General features: G+C 43.3%; 1 long non-coding RNA gene across 1 annotated transcript; it reads left to right on the forward strand.

Moving 5' to 3' along the window:
* The first annotated feature begins 3,350 nt into the window (after positions 1-3,350).
* LOC130377466 (uncharacterized) lies at positions 3,351-9,983 on the forward strand. The gene is made up of 9 exons (XR_008894180.1): positions 3,351-3,518; positions 4,152-7,503; positions 7,742-7,843; positions 8,169-8,309; positions 8,443-8,527; positions 8,612-8,690; positions 8,797-8,875; positions 9,125-9,245; positions 9,431-9,983. It is a non-coding gene; the product is annotated as an uncharacterized LOC130377466 (long non-coding RNA).
* Positions 9,984-10,678: the final 695 nt, after the last annotated feature.

Here is a 10,678-nt window from a genome sequence, read left to right on the forward strand (position 1 = left end):
GACTAGGTCGACACTTTACTTCCTTATGATTAGTTTATCACTTTAATATACTTGAAATACACATGACAAGAATTTAGTGTAACTTCAACTTCATTTAAAATTGCATTGGCTATTAAATAAACCATAGTAAACCATTGCTATCCGCTACTAACGTAAGCTGCGAGGCTGAACGGTAAACAACTTAACGCCGCTGACTCTCAGCTCTACGCCCAACACGGGTACCCAGAGGTCCCCCCTGCTGCGCGGGAGGATCTGGCCCTCCACGCCGCCCTACAGGGGCTCACCCCGGAGCAGGAGTATGGGGCACGAGAGTTGCAGACTCGTTTGACCTGGGATCATCTGGTTCTTCCCGTGCTGCTCGCCACAGTATCTTTGCTCAGAAGAAAATAACCCAACATTTTGAGATCATCATTTGAAAAAAGATTTGAAATGACAAGCAATAGAGGATTCAAATATATATATATATATGTATTCATTTAATTTGATGTGGTCACTGTTAACTTAATGGGTACAACATTACAATCTGTACAGCACCAGAGAGGCATCGTGTGTTTGAGGTGAAGCTCAATTTTAACACCCATCCACAGTGAGGCAGTGAAGACCAAGACAAATATAATAATACAAATAAAGCGGACAATGATAATAAATCATCATAGGAGCAACCTTTACCTTAACCGCAAAATGCAGCTCACATTGCTTTTCCATCCAATCAACAGGCAGACTATAAAACACCACGTAGGACATATATCAAATAAACAGCGAGCAATGTCTGTTTGATGAAGCAGAACGATATCTGAGAACTCCTTCAACTCTGTTCATCCTGATACATGTGTCTGCACTCCTGGAAGGGTGCCCTTTGGACGTCCCTGCCGTAGTGCTGAAGTTGTAGAGCTTAAGTTGTAGTGCTGAAGTTGTATTGCTGAAGTTGTAGTGCTGAAGTTGTAGTGCTGAAGTTGCCTCTCTGATTGCCATCCAATCGTCAGTCTGTCAACTGTCCTCTTCCCTGAAGCTGGTCAGCCTCTCTAACAAGGCTCCCCTAAATGACATGTGACCGTTGAATCCTGGCCCCTACGACCCAGTCTGACCCTGCTGTGTCTGATGGTACCGGTCATACAGTCAGGAGGTTTAAAAAAGTAACATGGTGATGATTAAAATGATAATTAGAACCCCTAGGACTCCTAATGTGATCCAAACGCTCCAAAGTGGGCTAGAAGATAATCTCTCTGGAACAGAAAGAGAAAATATTTATTATTCTTTCTATAATAAGGATGAGAATAATAACAATGACAGCAAGACACATCCTAATTCCTTCACAATAAACATGACCTACATTTTGTGAACGGATGTTTGATTGACTTTGGTCATTTAAAATACGAGTTATTAAAATGTTTTGTTATTAAAAGGTTTTTTGTTATTAAAAGGTTTTTTTAAATAATACTTAGATTGAATTGACAGCTAGAGAGTCGACTTTTCTCTTTATATTTATTTATTTTTGTTTAAATTAATATTGATATAATAAAAAAAAAAACGTATTGGCAATGATGGAAAAGTATAACAAATTGGGGAACAACATTCACATGACAAATGAAGAAAGAGGGAACAGAAATTGTTTGCTTTTCAAAAAATCATCAATATATGATTTCATTTCGATTCAAATAATATTTTTCTTGGAATTGGTATCCATTATTATCTATTTTATTTTCTGCTCTTCTCTTCAAACAAACCAATAAAAAATAAAGAAACATTATGTCTCCTCCATTTCGGACACTTTGCGCTTCCTCGGGATACCGAAGATAGTAGCTCTTGCCATCTCTCTGCCCTCCTCTGTGAAATGAGCAAACCGTCTGCAATGACTGCAAAAATATAAATATTCATAAACATTTATAAGTAGCCTAGTCTAGATAGACATAGTCCTTCTGGCAAGAGAATAAACAACAACCTGTTTACCTTGTGTGTGTGTGTGTGTGTGTGTGTGTGTGTGTGTGTGTGTAAGGTCTGCCTCACTTGTATACATTTGCTTAACTAACTTGAATGGAACTTTAGACATTTGGGGATAAGCAGCATAGCAGTCAGGTAGCTATTTAAAGCTATAATAAACCGCGTATTTCGTTTATTCAGATAAAGCATTAAGAAAAACTTTGCATGCACAATAAAGCATACACATAAATTTGGCGCGCAGCATTTTCATTTTCACTCTGGGCTAAGCCCCGGATGTTTATGAATTCTAGAAATCCCCACCCAAATCTATTCTCTTGGGTATGAATCTATCTATATTAAGTTAATCTTTGATGAGTGTTGATTTGGTGTGTTTATCCTTATGGCGTGTATCTATATGGTGTGTAACTATGGTGTGTGTTAGGGCTGGGCGATATGACGAACGATATCATACCGTGGACGATATGAAAGTGTCTACCGGGAGAGATTTGGCCATATCGTTTATATCGTTTATAAAAATAAATAAAAAAAAGCAGCAGAGTGCTTGGCTGTCAGACATTTAACTATTCCGAGAAGAAGAAACTTCACAAGCCAATGTGCTTTCAGGTAACGTAACCTGCACGTAATTTGAGGTGAGGAAGGCAGGAATCATGGCGCAGTTAATGACAGATTGTTCGCTACTTACTCCTTTGTAAGCATGGAAATTCAAGTTCAAAATAAAAGAAAAAACTGATCAAATGTGAAGTATGGTTATTTTAAGCCATTTATTATTTTAATTTACTTCAAAAATACCATATCGTGATATATATCCATATCGTTGTATAAAATTACTCATATCGTGATATAAGATTTTGTCCATATCGCCCAGCCCTAGTGTGTGTGTATCTATATGGTGTATACCTATGGTTTGTATCTGTCGTTTGTGTGTGCATATGGTTTGTATCTATATGTTGTGTGTGAATGTGTGTATCTGTGGTGTGTGTGTGTGTGTGACAGTTTGACCACTGTCCCTGTCTGTTTAACTGCCCGTCAATAGCGCGCATTGATGGATAGTGCATGAACAGTAAACCTTCAAGCATACAATATACATACAAGCTCTTTATTCAAGCCACAAACACTCAGAAACAATCTCTCCCTCTCACCATGGCTTCGTACTGCAGACTAAAAGAGTCAGGGTGGGGCTGAGGTGTTTAAATATGGTGTCAGGAAACACCTGCTGCCACTGATTGGCCCAATTTGGGCCAAACCATTTTTCCTTGTGTCAAAGGAGGACACTGAACATTGACATTGGACATTAATGAGCGACAAGCCTAAATGCACTAGTGAAAATCACTGATCTAAAAGTTGAAATGAACTTTAACATGCATGCTGTATATTTGATGAGTATATTCATGGTTGACCTGCAATATGCCACAGTATTATAATCCCCCTGTTGATTGGGCCTGTCTAGTGGGAGGGGCCATGGGGTATAAAAGGGCTGAGCTGCTGTCCTTCTGACAGTCTGCTGTATGCTGTTGCCAGAAGAGGTTGTCTGTGTTGAGCAGGGTGCTCAGCTCTCCACGAGATGCTAATTATCTACTGAGGTGATTATTCCATCATGTTGTAAATTATGGTTAAATATACTCAGTGATTGAGTTTAATTTGCATTTATTTTGCTAATGGATTATGTGATTTATTGACATTATTTGAAGTACCAGTTTTTGATTTTGAATATGCTTGATTTATTATAGAGAATATTTAATAATTGATTATTTTGATTGAATTATTTGTTTTTGGAATTGGTTTTGAATGTTTTTATTTTACTATTTTCAGATATTTGGGGGTTGGCCTCCTCTGTATACTTGGCACTTATCTGACACTGGGGGAATGAATGTTGTTAAAAACCAATTTGCAACTGTGTGCCTTGCCATCCTTTGGGTTTGAAAGTCCGGTGTATAAAGGTTACATTACCTTCACGTGTGTGTGTGTGTGTCGCACAGTAAGGTGAATTGAAAGAAGACTTTTTTCGTTTTGAAGTATGAATCTAAATCCGACTCATCCCTTTAATTAAAATGAGGTAGGTCATTTAAGATCAAACACGGAGCTGAAATAGCCTCTCACTGTTACCAAGAAGACCACAGGGCGCCGAACCAGCATTGAGTTTTACTAATTAGGGATTGTGGTGGTTTAACTCATTTGAAATTTGTACCATGAGTAAACTGTTCCTTCCTTCAAAGATCTATCATGGATATTTAACTGCAGTTCTGTGAGTATCCCAACTTAACCATGAAGATGAACTGCAAACTGTAAGTCATTAATTTCTCATTACTCTTGGGCACATTGATGTATTTTGGCTTCCTGGTGAGTTAACCTGTTACCTGAAGGTTGATCTGAGTAGCAAGGATGTTTTATTGGTTCATGGGTTACTTAGGGATTTGGTTTATGTTGGTTTTAATGATTTGTTAAAATGGTTACAGGCTCCAAGTTATTGTTGTAAGCCTGGGCAATGGGTTGGGTTCTGACATCTGCAGTCTTCTTTCATTCTACTCTCCTGAGCTCTGCATCTTCATCACATGAGTGTTGCTTTACTGATGAGGGTGAGGTCTGAGTGAGCAGAGGTGCATACTGGGATACAGAGCTGTCTGAAGTCTACAGGTCTGTAGACGCGCCCCCTCAGGGGAAACGGAGTGTTTGAGAATCTGTCGTGACGTCAGTTACATGGACTGGAATGTTCTTAAAGATGGAGACAGGGATTCAGAAGGAGAAACACCAGGGGGAGATGAGGGGGCTCCTCATCTCAACGGCTAAAACACAACTTCAGTCTGACAGAGAACCATGGAACACATTCAACAGTCCCCTCCAGGCATCGTCACTCCTCAGGAAGGTTTCATTTCCAAGGTCTTATTTGGGGCCATCCCCATATGGATCCTGCTCCTCAAGAGCCACCCCCTCCACTGGGTGGTCTTCTGAACAGATGACCTCCTTCCTGTCCTCAGGCTGACTAAAGCTGCACCGTTTGCGTCTGTGAAGGCCCCTCATTCAGGAAACCACTTGACTACAAAGACATGACTTCAGAGACGTTGAATCAACCTGGGACATATTTTGGAGACGCAAAGCATAATCCATCACCAATGTGGGACGCCACTGAAGAATGTTGTGCATAATTTACATCTCTGGAGAAATTGGTTGTTCTGTTATGGGTGCCCTGGCAGGAGGCCTGGGGAGGGGGGGAAATGATGGAATGTTATTTGGCATGAGGTTTTTACCCTGCATGATTGTTTGGCCTTTTATGGCTCAGTTGTGTGTGTGTGTGTGTGTGGGGGGTGTGTGGGTGTGTGTGTGTGTGTGTCATGGAAGATTTTTGAGGGTTCTACTGTGTGTGTGTCTCCCACTCACACCTGGCATGGGGTTCTACGTGCCTGTCCTGGGTTCTATGTGTGTCCGGCTTGCTTTGACCGTGATAATGTTCATACGGGGGTCTGTGTGATTGGCTTGGGATATTGGAATGGTCAACTAAATCATACCTGATGGACGGCCACACGTTTACTTAAGGGCCTCCAGTAGACATGAAGAGCCCTGAGCGACGCTCCAGAGCGATATCCAACACACTGGGCTGGAAGGCGAGTATCCAACTCGAGTGTAAAAGGATGCAAGCGGCGTGTTCAGATCAGTGACTTCAAATTAGGACTACACCAATCAGGATCAATGGAGGATTGACACCAAAAGGAATTCCACAAGGAGAGTCTGACGTTGGAAAGGGACCTAAATGGATTTTCAAGATGACCTTCAGACCTGTAATGAGTCGGCTCTTCCTACCTGGCCGGATTGATGGAGAGCCCTGTGGAAACCTTCACTGGGGCTTCAAGGTATAAAGAGGAGAATGTTTCAATGGTATTCCATGGTACTCTGAAGACCGTTGTTGTGTTCCACTGGCTGAGGGGAAGAACCCACACATCTTTCTCTTGACCGTTCTCATGAGAATCCTGGTGCCATCTTGAAGGATATTCCAGCTCATGTAACTGATGTCACGACAGTTTCTTAAACACTTGGTTTCTCCTGAGGGGCGTGTCTATAGAACTGAAGACTTCAGACAGCACTGTATCCCAGCATGTATCTCTGCTCACTCAGACCACACCCCCATGAGTAGGATGCAACACTCTAGTGATGGAGATGTAGAGTTTTATAAGTAACGAGGGAGCAGACTAAGGTGATTAGAACACAATGGAATGTCCAGTCTGTTAATCTTTAAACCATGAAGATGGTTGGATAGTTCAGGAATTGGGCTTCTTTTATTATGGGCAGTCCTTTCACTCGGATGCCCACGATGATGCCCATGATTTGCTGTTGGTGATGAGGCGGTCAGGGTGACGTTGCAGGGCTATGGTCGGCTCTCTGCTCAACGTTTAGATTTGCTCTGTATGGTTTATACCCGGAATAATCTAGATAATTGTAAAATGTATACACGGTTTTGTATTGAATGATTTTAGTTTTAAAGTTGTTGTGGGACGTACATGGTAGTTTGGTTCTTCGTATGGTTTTGAGCGATATAACTTGTACACACTGGGTGCATAATAATGTAAAGGTACACTGAATAGTAATGACCAACAGCAACAAACAGATCTCCTCAAGGTAAGTCTGTTGGCTGTGTTTTAATGAAGACCATCGCTGGACTTCAGGATCTTCCTCCGTTCAGCTCAAGGTGAGGCGCTGGTTCTGTTTTTTCTTTGGTTGGTTCCGGCCGGAATGTTCGGATTCCAGTCGGACGGTTTGTGCTTCCCGCCGTGGAAGGTTCTGAGTGCGGTCACTTGATTTAGTCCCAATGGTTAGCATAGAACGTTGTAGTCTTGACAACCATAAGAAACCACCTGGCAGTTTGTTGGACTGGAGTCCCCTGAGGGAATCTGGCGGAACGTTCTGGATTGTATTTGCGTAACCTCGAGCCGTTTCCTATTCTATTTCAGTCGGTTTCGATTGGGAATTGTTGCCCCTATCTTAAACAACTTAAGTCTGATATTAAATACATACTGATGCGTACGTCGTACAATATGTTGATAAATTCCGATGGTTGCACCGTACTTTTAACCACGATGACGTGACGGGACTCTCACTGCGTACAAAACAGCGTTCTACTTGCGGGCCCATTTTTGACATCAGGGGAGGCTGAAAATCATTTCAAGGTGGAAGCTAATTTGACATTTCTTCAACGGAACCCAGCACCTGAATATGGCTGAGTATATTTGATTTAATATCGATACTGCTTAGAGTTTTGTTACTTCAACTTTTGTACGTTCTAAATATCTGCTGTCATTAATTGCCACGGAAGTTAAACCCTACCCAATGGAATGACGTTAAACAACGACTTTGGTTCAGTTACCAACTTCATAATATCAAAGCTAAAATAATGGCAGTCATTCCCACATGTTACAATAGAAGATACTCTAGTCTAGAACTGTACAAGGTTAAAAAGGTAACATGTAGTTTGTCCCAAGGTGTCTGCCTCCTCATCCAGAGCCAGACCTCCACCTCCTCACCCAGAGCCAGACCTCCACCTCCTCACCAAGAGACAGACCTCCACGTCCTCCAGAACAGGTCAGTGCTCTGTGTGAGTAGTCTTCTCAGGTCAGTTTCAATGGATGGCCTGAACCACTTCTTTAAACTTGTGGACAGCTCTGTCTTCATTCCCGAAAACGGGATGCTCATGTCTGGTCTCAAGTCTTTTCTAGCCTTGAGTTATAAAATAATAGTTCAATTAATTGTGCAACACTGTTTCGGATGAGTCAATTAAGTTTATTGTTGGGCAAATGCTGATATAAACCTGCTGCTGTAGCTGAACGGCGAGGCTGAGAGGCTAGGGACCAGAGGCTTGTGGTGCCAGGGTGGACCGGAGACGGAGGCTGGAGACCAGGGGCCCACAGCACCGGACCAGAGGGTAACCATCACCAAGCTCATCTGAAACACTAAAATCCACAGTAGTTTAGGTCTAGTTTTGACCATCTTATGACTTTAAATCTGTGCCAAGCTGTGATTTTAGTTAATTCATACGGGGGTTATGTAGTAGTCATATGAGCCATTAATGTTACTAGTGCTCCTACGACCGTAGTGGATGAATTGCTGAATGCGACAATCTGCAGACATTGTCTAATTTAAGTGTTTAAATTTGTATTCCATTTTACAAGTGAACCTCAGATGCAGGAGGTGGGGTGTGTTGCGTCACCAGGTGATTTACTGCTGAGATGAACTGGGTTTGTAACCAGACCAGGAATCCATGTCTGGAGGAGCCGTACTGATGGAGGACCCGTGCTGAAGGAGCTGTTGGAGGAGTCGTGCTGAAGGACCTGCCTGGTGAAGGACCTGCCTGGTGAAGGACCTGCCTGGTGAAGGACGTCTGTCATGGGGTAGATGGAGCTTGACTCGGAAGTGATCATCACACTCACTGCTACCACAAACTACCGGCGTTTGTACCATATATACCGGACGACTACATCTGTTTTACCACATGTTGAAGCAAGACTTCCGCTGTTTTTCCAGACTAGGACTCTGTCTGAGGAGAGCTGCTGGAGGAGCTGAGATGCTGGAGGACGACTAGGAATCGACCAACAAGGATTCCTCTTAAGTTTGTTTTTAGTTACATGGTTGACTTAAAGGGCAAAATACAGCTGTTATGCGTTAACCAACTACGGCTGTGTTTTCTTACTAGAACGTGTTCCTGGAGAGGAGGCAAGCTGGTAGGGGAGCCGTGAATCTGGAGGATGAACATCACTCTACAAACAAGGATTGTAAGTTTGTATTAACCAAACAAACCGGGAATAAAGGGCTTAAAAATAAGACCAACTACATGTTCGTTACCAGACTTTGGGGCCAGACTCGCTCTGTTTGTTCCAGACCACGACTCTGGCTGTGGAGAGCTGATGGAGGAGCCAAGACTCTGGAGGAAGACATCGCTCCACCAACCAGGATCCTCGTAAGTTTGCCTAAAATAAACAGTGGACTTGTTGTAACGCAGGATTAGTTTGTCCAGTACAAGTTCCGGCATACTATTGTGGTTGTTTACCAGACAAACTACAGCTGCTACTTTGTTATTAGAGCCCAACTACTCCTGTGTTTGTGACCTTACATTAGAGCCCAACTACTCCTGTGTTTGTTACCTTTCATTACAAAGTACTACTGTGTTTGTTACCTTACATCAGAGACAAATTGCGTTTCTAACCAGACCAGGAATCTGGAGGACTGATGGAGAAACCGTACATCTGGAAGGAGAATCCTGAGGATCACCAGCACTCTACCATCAAGGATTCCTCATAAGTTTGCATTATCTGGACATGGTGGACTAGGTAGGGGGTTGGGGTTTCAACTCTCAAACCAATGGTGCTGGATTCAAGTCCTCAGAATACAGTGATGTGTCCTTGAGCAAGGCGCCTTAAAGCCTGCCTGCTCCTTAATGACTTATCTTTGGTTCAGATAATGTTGCATCTTTTGAATAATGAACCTAATCAATGTCCTTGTTTGGTCCGGGCAGACGCACCTGAGCTGAACCTCACCTGATCCTGTTTGGTCGGGGGTAGACACACCTGAGCTAAACCCGCCCTGATCCTGACATCCTGCTGGTCCCGTCTCCTCAGTTCATCTGAGCCTTGTCCTCCAGAAGACCTGCTGAGCTCAGCAGTCTGAGGCTGATGGATCACTGACCTCCAGTGGGAGTGATCTTCTTGACCCCACATATAACCGTGTGCTTCCACACGCCTTTCCCTCACGTCTGTCACTAACCTCACTACTTCACTACTCTACTGCTTCCTCTTTTCTTCCTTCTCTCTGGTTCAAATCTTTACACTGAAGGCGCGTCTTCCTGCCCTCAGAGGGTTTAGCGTTAGGGTTGAGAGTCAGGGTTTAGAGTCAGGGACAGAGCTGGTCAGGGAGGACTGCTTTTACACAAACCTCTTCACTTGCTTTCGGAATGGTTGTGACATTTCGAAAAGATGAATTTGTAAAATGTTTTCCTCTGCTTTCCTTTATAAAATTGTATTACATTTCTGTCAAGTGTTTTTGTTTATATATTAAAATCCCACATTGACTTCTACATGTTTGGTGCGGTTCATTTGATTGTCCTTTCACTTGGTTAGTGTCAAGCTAAACTCCTGCAATACATTTAATATACATGATTGTTATTCAGCAATGTTCACATAATCCATTTTGTAAAAATATGAAACCTCCATATTACTACTAAATTCAAGCCTATTCATGTATTTAACAATGTAAATACTGCCCCGCAGGCCATTCTCTGCTACTACAATGCAAATGTTGATTTCCTGAGTGGTAGAGACATTCCTGGGGCACGGTCACAACATATAGTGGAGAATCGACAGAGTACTCGACCAAGCTACGGACCATTTTTTGAGTGAACGCCAGCCTCCAAAGCAGCCTCGACACAGCCGGAGACGAGGCAGCCGGAGACGACGCAGCGGGCGACGCCGGCAGCGGGAGCAGCTCCTCTTCAGGCAGGGCCGCCGCTCCAACACGAGGCCCCGAGGCTTCATCGAAGGGTGGAGGAGTGTGGCAACCCGGATCCGGCCCAGCGCCCCTGGAAGCAGTCTACCCCCAGATGCCGCCATTGAGGGCGTTGGAGCGGGGGCCAATTAACTAAATGCAGAGCACCTGAGGAACAGGTGGAGAAGCAGGGCTTGAATAGCCTGCTTCTCCACTCAATCAGGGCTCTCTCAGCCATGTGGCTCGGGCAAGGAGAGACTGGACCTCGTGGGATAGGACCGTC

This window comes from Gadus chalcogrammus, chromosome 23 (genome assembly GCF_026213295.1).
Source record: "Gadus chalcogrammus isolate NIFS_2021 chromosome 23, NIFS_Gcha_1.0, whole genome shotgun sequence".
In the NCBI taxonomy this organism is placed as follows: domain Eukaryota; kingdom Metazoa; phylum Chordata; class Actinopteri; order Gadiformes; family Gadidae; genus Gadus; species Gadus chalcogrammus.